This window comes from Trichomycterus rosablanca, chromosome 8 (genome assembly GCF_030014385.1).
Source record: "Trichomycterus rosablanca isolate fTriRos1 chromosome 8, fTriRos1.hap1, whole genome shotgun sequence".
NCBI lineage: Eukaryota > Metazoa > Chordata > Actinopteri > Siluriformes > Trichomycteridae > Trichomycterus > Trichomycterus rosablanca.
In genome coordinates, this window is record NC_085995.1 from 34,409,332 (window position 1) to 34,417,220 (window position 7,889).

A 7,889-nucleotide genomic window follows, 5' to 3' on the forward strand; every position below is an offset into this window, starting at 1 on the left:
GAAGTCTCTGACCAGCCTCTCGAAGCACTTGCTTATGATAGAGGTCAGAGCAACTGGGCGCCAGTCATTTAAGCATGAAGCAGTAGCAGTCTTTGGAATGGGGACAAGGTTGGCCAGTTTGAAGCATGCTGGCACGACTGAGCGAGAAAGAGAGAGATTGAAAATGTCCGTAAACACTCCTGCTAGCTGATTCGCACAGACTTTAAGAACACGTCCAGGAATGTCGTCCGGTCTGGCTTCCTTGCGGGTGTTAATGCGTTTAAAGGACCTGCGCACGTCAGCCACAGAGACAGTGAGAGGCTGCACGGACCTCACAGTTCAGCCATGGTTTCTGATTCGAATACACACAGATAGTTTTAGTGGGAACAACATCATCTATGCACTTTCTGATGAATCCAGTGACTGTGTCAGTGTACTCATCAATGTTGTTATTGGACGCTTCTCTGAACATCTCCCAGTCGACGTCATCAAAACAGTCCTGGAGCATAGAGTCTGATTGGTCCGACCAGTGACGTACCTCCCTGATAGTAGGAATGACACAAATATTCATTTGTGTCATTTAGCAGATGCTTCTATTTAATTTGATTTACAATTTTAACTAAATACAATTTTATCACTTGAGGGTTAAGGCAAGTGGCAGCTTTGAGAAGGTGAGGCTTAAACCTGCAACTTTCTAATTACTAGTACATTTCCTTCACCACTACCAATGCTATGCCACTGCTGCTGTGGGCAGTGGTAGACTGCCCACAGCAGCAGTGGCATAGCATTGGTAGTATGGTGCTGCAGATATAAGTGTTTCAGGTGCAGCAGTGTTAATGCAAGTATTGACAACATTGCATCCAAGGCTGGGTAAGTTTTACAACCATGGACATGAATATGGAGTAAGCACCCTTCACCAGCTTTGACAGTATCACTATGGCAAGGCTTCCATAAGATTTAGCAGTGTGTCTGTGATAATTTGTGCCTACTGCACATAACAGTTGAAAGCATACAAGTTACTTGATATAACAGATTTCATACAACGTTAAATAAGGTATACAGATTCCTGTCTCTGTACGGTTTTCTGTTACAATAACAGTGTTCCGTGCAGAACGTCAGTCGGTGGATATTGACCTTTACTTTAAGTTCAAATTTGGGCATAAAGTCTTCCAGCGTTTGATACCACTGGTCTAACCCATGTGTCTTTGTTTCTAAACTGTAATGTGCAAACGTTTTGGAAGTTTGTTCAAAAGTGTACGGAACACTGTGACTTTAGCACCTTTAGGATTTATTGACGCGGTTGGTCACGATTATTTCTGTTTGTCGTGTTTAACTCATCTGTAGATAAATAATATCGTGAGTGCTATTTACCTCAAGTGGCAAAAATGTTAGTTTAAATTATTAATAGTTAAGTTACAGCGAAGTAAACTGAATGACAGCCTAGCAACATAGCATAGCATGCTGACTAGCTCCCTATAGCTTCCTGCTAACCTACAAGTCTATCCAATATATACACACAACAACGCATGCACACGCTTTAAAACAACAAAGTATATATTTAGTATAATGAACAAAAGGAATGTGTTGGTTTTCACCTTTAAAATGTGTAATTTAAACTACAGGAGTCACTTTCAGCTTGTTGTTGTTGCAACCGCCCCAATCAGCTGACCGGACAACTTACAGATTCCGAACTGCACTTTCGCCACAATAATCCAGTCTATGTCATTTTGTACAGTAAAGTGTTAAATGTTTTATTTAGGTGCGGGAAAAATATTTGTATTTTTTAAAATAACCATTCGTAAATTATTAGATAAAATTCTACCAAGAGTCTCAAACGTTTAATGTTTTTGTGCCTCGATGTCCTGATTCGACAGTTAGGATTCATGGTAAAAGACGATAAGCACTAGCTGACTATGAAACACTCTTATTCATTCCACATTCATTCCTAACAGTTGATTAAATCAATTATATAAAATAAACTTCATGTTTCCAAATAGAATGGGCTCTAAGTTCTCACAGACACACTTTAAAACCTTGTGGAAAACCTTCATATAAACCTGAAGAACGTCCTAGAAACGTCCATAAGTGTGTGATTGCTAGGTGTCCACATACTTTGTGTCAGGAAATCTAAACAGCCAATCAATCGTGGGACCTATTACTTTTTTCACAGCCCTAAATTTAGATTGCAACTGTACTTGTACTCTTTTTCCACTTGGGTACAGTATCTGCCAAGAGCTGAACCTCATCTGTTGTGTACTGGAGATGCACATCATGGTGTTTAACTATTCATTGATTTGGTCATGTTCACAAGCACTTTGGAATAATCCCCCTGCCTCAGTCTCGATGTTCAAGTCTAGACTGGAAACATATTATTTACTCAGGCTTTTGATTAGTCTTGTCAAACTAAACAAGCAAACTTAGTTCTGCTGTAATAATTAGGGGTGCCAGAGTCTAAAGCTACTCTCTGTAAAACTGACATTTTACTCTTAACGATTTCACATTGTAAATACATCTTCTGTTGTTTTACCCCAAGGTGGTTCTGACGGAAACCTGTTCACCCTCTCGAGGTTAAAGACTGCAAGTCGAGACTGCAGTGCCAACAATGCTGCTCCTACTAGATGGGATGGGTACCTGGTGTGCAGAACTTACAACGGACTTTATCACAGACTGGACTGAACAATATAGAACTCCAATTATTTTTTGCTAGTTACAACTTTCAGTTCAATTTAATTTTGTGTTTGTATGATTTGTGTAAATCCTATGTATTTAAATGATCATCCAGGCCACCCAAGAAGGATCAGTCCCTGCAGAGTCTGGTTCCCTTTAAGGTTTCTTTCTATAATTTTAAGGGAGTTTTTCCTTGCCACTGTCGCCCTCAACTTGCTCAATAGGGGTTTTTTGTCTGTTGGTCCTGGATTCTGTAAAGTTGCTTTGAGATAATGTCCATTGTAAAAAGTGCTATATAAATAAATTTGACTCGACTTGACACTTTATCATGGTCAGACTGAATGTGTGGGGAGGAACAAGAGCCAAATTGAAATGCAATCACTACAAAGGAAAATTTGCTATTAAAAAACAAAATGCTGAATTTGTGTCAACACTGTATACAATCAAGAGTGGAATTAAATCAAGGCACAGCTTTATAGCTTTCCACTTTGCTTTGCTTCAAAGAAGTGTGCTTCACTGAAATGACGAGATTGTGTTTAAATCGAACTGACATGTGGAAAACGTAACAAAATAAAAAGTAAAAGATCCATTGCATGGATTTAACATCATTACTTAGATAGAGGAACAAGTGGAATAAATGTCCTTTCATTTAAACATAATGAATTACTGCACGGGCGCCATGATGGCTTGGTGGGTAGCATTGTCACAGCAAGAAGATTCTGGATCCTTTCTGTACGGAGTTTATGTTCTCCTTGTGTCTGAGTGGGTTTCCTCCCGGAGCTCCGGTTTTCTCCCACAGTCCAAAAACATGCAGTCAGGTTAACTGGAGACACTGAATTGCCCTGTAGGTGAATGGGTGTGTGTATGTGTGTCTGCCCTGTGATGGACTGGCACCCCATCCAGTTTGTTACTGTGTGCCTTGCACCCATTGAAAAGCTGGGATAGGCTCTAGCACCCATGTGACCCTAACGGGATAAGAAGTTAAGAAAGTGAGTGAGTGAGTGAGTGAGTGAATTACTGCACTTTCAGTTCTAAACAGAAACCAATGAACTTAGGAACTGAAGACACTCAAGTAAGAAAGAAACCCTAGTTCTCTGTGCATAACAGGTTTTTTTTTAGCTTATTTACGAAGGCACATACTTTTCACAAAATAACTGTATCCATGGGCTTTCCAGCCTTATTGTGCCCAAAATGTAAGAGCTGCAAAATTGGCACCTTAAAAAAGAGAGACATAAGCAGGTGCAATGTAAAATCTTCCATGCCACCTAATTAGGAAACTAAGTTGCTGTATGTATATATGAACTTTACAATAAACTGATACACACAACCTTTGTGAACCTTGGTGAAAAACACCTAGGTTTGGTAAAGGGTTTTGGCCAAAGAAGTATATGATCCAGTCACTGCAGAAATGATTCCTGACTGTGTTTTAAGATTTGTTGACAACAGCTAACCAGGCAGCCAGACACAAGTACGTGTACAATGGGAACACAGTGCTGTTAAATAGCCAGCTTGCTTTTAGTAGAAAGGTTAATGGAGTGTGTTAGATCAGCTTAAGTTGTCCGCTTGCTCTGCAGGACTCACTAATTACTGTGAGAGCAGAATACTGTGAATGCAGGAGCAGCAACTATTCCCCCTAATAGCATACATAGAACTTATACACAAACTCTGGATATTTATCATGCCTTTAAGTACTATAATTGTGTTGCCTTTTTAGCTTAAAATTGTTCAGTATCTACTATTTGCTCTTAACATATTTATCTCTTTCATCCCATTAAACATTGTAATAATATTCATATTAATAACACTGATGACAATAATAATAATTTAAAATGATACATTATTTATGTGCTTTAACAATGTTTATATAATGTTTTAAGGCTACAAAAATGAATGGATGTTCTTGAAACTACAATATGGCTTTAGTAGCTGTCGTTTCCATATATATATTTTTCCAGGCTTTTAGAGTATATATTACACAATCTGGCAATATGATTTTAATATTTCTTATGCTGTACACCAATCAGCCATAACATTAAAACCACCTCCTTGTTTCTACACTCACTGTCCATTTGATCAGCTTTACCTACCATACAGAAGCACTTTGTAGTTCTACAATTACTAACTGTAGTCCATCTGTTTCTCTACATACCTTTTTAGCCTGCTTTCACTCTGTTCTTCAATGGTCAGGACCCCCACAGGACCACTACAGAGTGGGTATTATTTAGGTGGTGGATCATTCTCAGCACTGCAGTGACACTGACATGGTGGTGGTGTGTTAGTGTGTGTTGTGCTGGTATGAGTGGATCAGACACAGCAATGCTGATGGAGTTTTTAAACACCTCACTGTCACTGCTGGACTGAGAATAGTCCACCAACCAAAAATATATCCAGCCAACAGCACCCCGTGGGCAGCGTCCTGTGACCACTGATGAAGGTCTAGAAGATGACCAACTCAAACAGCAGCAATAGATGAGCGATCGTCTCTGACTTTACATCTACAAGGTGGACCAACTAGGTAGGAGTGTCTAATAGAGTGGACAGTGAGTGGACACGGTGTTTAAAAACTCCAGCAGCACCGCTGTGTCTGATCCACTCATACCAGCACAACACACACTAACACACCACCAGTGTCACTGCAGTGCTGAGAATGATCCACCACCTAAATAATACCTACCCTGTGGTGGTCATGTGGGGGCCCTGACCATTGAAGAACAGGGTGAAAGGGGGCTAACAAAGCATGCAGAGAAACAGATGGACTACAGTCAGTAATAGTAGAACTACAAAGTGCTTCTATATGGTAAGTGGAGCTGATAAAATAGACAGTGAGTGTAGAAACAAGCAGGTGGTTTCAATGTTACGGCTGATCAGTGTATATTTTAACTATTCACTGTTCAGGACCTTTGTGGTATTCAAATACTTTTGGTTTTCTTATGTAATTTATTATTTGTTTTGATGTTATTATTACATCGTAAACATGGTAGAATTTAAAGTGATTAAAATGTGACTTACATCATCGTGGCTGCATTGCAAAACCTGTGCCGACGTGGGCTGTTTTGTAATTGGGATTAGATATAAATACTGTAGCAGGAAAAAAAAATCAGCAGGCAGAAGGAGACAGGAAAAACCTCAGGGGTCTTTAAAACTTGATTCACCTTAACAAAGTGTGCTGCCATGGAAACCGTTGGCAGTGAGAGCAGAGGCTGGCACTGATTTGGGTTCTTCTGCCTGAGGTTCTATTTTTAACTTCTCCGAAGATGATAAAGCAGTGGGCAGCACTGCATCTGTTTATCGAAGGAGGATTTCTTACTCACTCATCATCTTATGCTCATTTATTCATGTGTTTATTTATTAATAGACACCCTAAAGGCGTAAAGACGTAGCAACAACCAAATAGGAGAATAAAGCAGCTAACTAAATAAGCTGTATCTTAATAATTTGGAGAAGTATGATTATAGTAATAGAATTTTGTTGTATAATACACTGCTTGGCAACGAGTCTTAAATTATTAATTAAATTATTAAATTATTAATTAAATTGTGTAACAGAACAAGCTTAGAGGAAATTGTTTCACCCTAATTAACAAATCCACATACTATGTAAATGTACAGTAGTTTGAATCAGCTACAACCTGTGCTGCATGGCCTACATTTGTATACTGGAACATAATCGACTATTATACACTATTTGGCCAAAAGGCTTTGGACAGCTGACCATGAGCTTTTTGAGACATTCCTTAAAAACTAGGTGCATATAACTGATCCCCTTTTGCCCCCTTTGCACAATGACAACAAATCTTAGGGGGTTTCTACAAAAAAGATTGGACAGATGATGATGTGAAAGAATAATGTCAAATTAGAAAAACAACTTGTTTAGTTGCAGTCATTGTTGCTAAAGTGTTAAACTCAATTAGGTGTTAAACTCAACAATCGTGACATTTTAGATAACTTTGTTTCTTGTACAAAATGTGTTTTTTTTATTGAAGTTCCCTTCAATACAGCCCCCCCCCCCCCCCCCCCCCCCAACACTAAAGATAAACTGTATAATAGTAAAGTTTTATAACGTAGGACGCCTTTGGTCTCCCCGAATGTTTATTCCATAGCCACAGCCTCAGTTTGGTTTAATGATCTGATATCATTTAGTGACAAATATGTGATGCATTATGCAATATGTGTTGCGTTTTACAGCACTGTAGTGCAAAAAAATAGCAATAATTAAAAAAAAAATAACAATCAAAAACATCAGCAATCAAAATAAAAAATAAGTGAGTTTGTTATGCTGGAATTTTAAATTGGAAATTGAAATTGGAGTCTTGAAATTGTAATTTAATTTAGTGTTACTTAAGTAAATTTATTTGGTTAGGATTTTCTATCTCTGAATGTAGCTGTTGCTACTAATTCTGCAGATTTTGTCAATATTCAAAAAAAGTAGTGAGCCAAAGTTAAGTCAAATCAAAGACTTTAGTTACCTACAAGTGAGATTTAGTGGTAAAAAAAAACACTGAACTGAAGGCAGTTGCATCCTGGTGTTTCATCCATTGGTGCGATTTTGTAAGTCAGACTTTGTATACAAATGCACTTGTGTACTGTGTGTATATTACAGACTGTAGCCCATTTGCTGTTCTGTTCACTTTGCCAACCCATTGCACCCCATTTTTATTTAAAAGGGACCTAAATAGAACCTTTACTGACCCTTAGAACTGTTATTTGAGTGGTGGACCTTTTTCAAGCATTGTAATAACATGGCAGTGTGTATTGTACTTTTATAAATGTATCAGGTGCAGCAGTGTTGTTGGGATTTTTAAATATCTTGTCAATGTCAGTGCTGAGAGGAGAGAAGTGCTTTAACAGACAATTATAAGCTAATAGTGTCCTGTAATTAGCAAGTGTCCACTGATAAAAAAAGACTATTATGAGCTCTGGTCTAGGTCTAGTCTTGGACTGCACACCTACACCTAGTGCTAACAGGCTATGTGTTTCTAATACAGGTGCAACACAGTCATAAATTCATATACGCTTGTACAGTATAATGAAGGTTTTTTTCCAGCATATTCTACATTTTTCAAAGCTGGGGTGAGAGCACAGGGTCAGACATTGCCTCAGCCCCCTGAAGCTTGCTCAATGGCCCAATAGTGGCTGATTGTCAGAGCCAGGATTCAAATGCACAACCTTTTTTATTGATAGCCCAGAACTCTACCACTGAGCTACCACTTTGTCTGGTATGTGAGAAAGTGTACAGAGAAATCG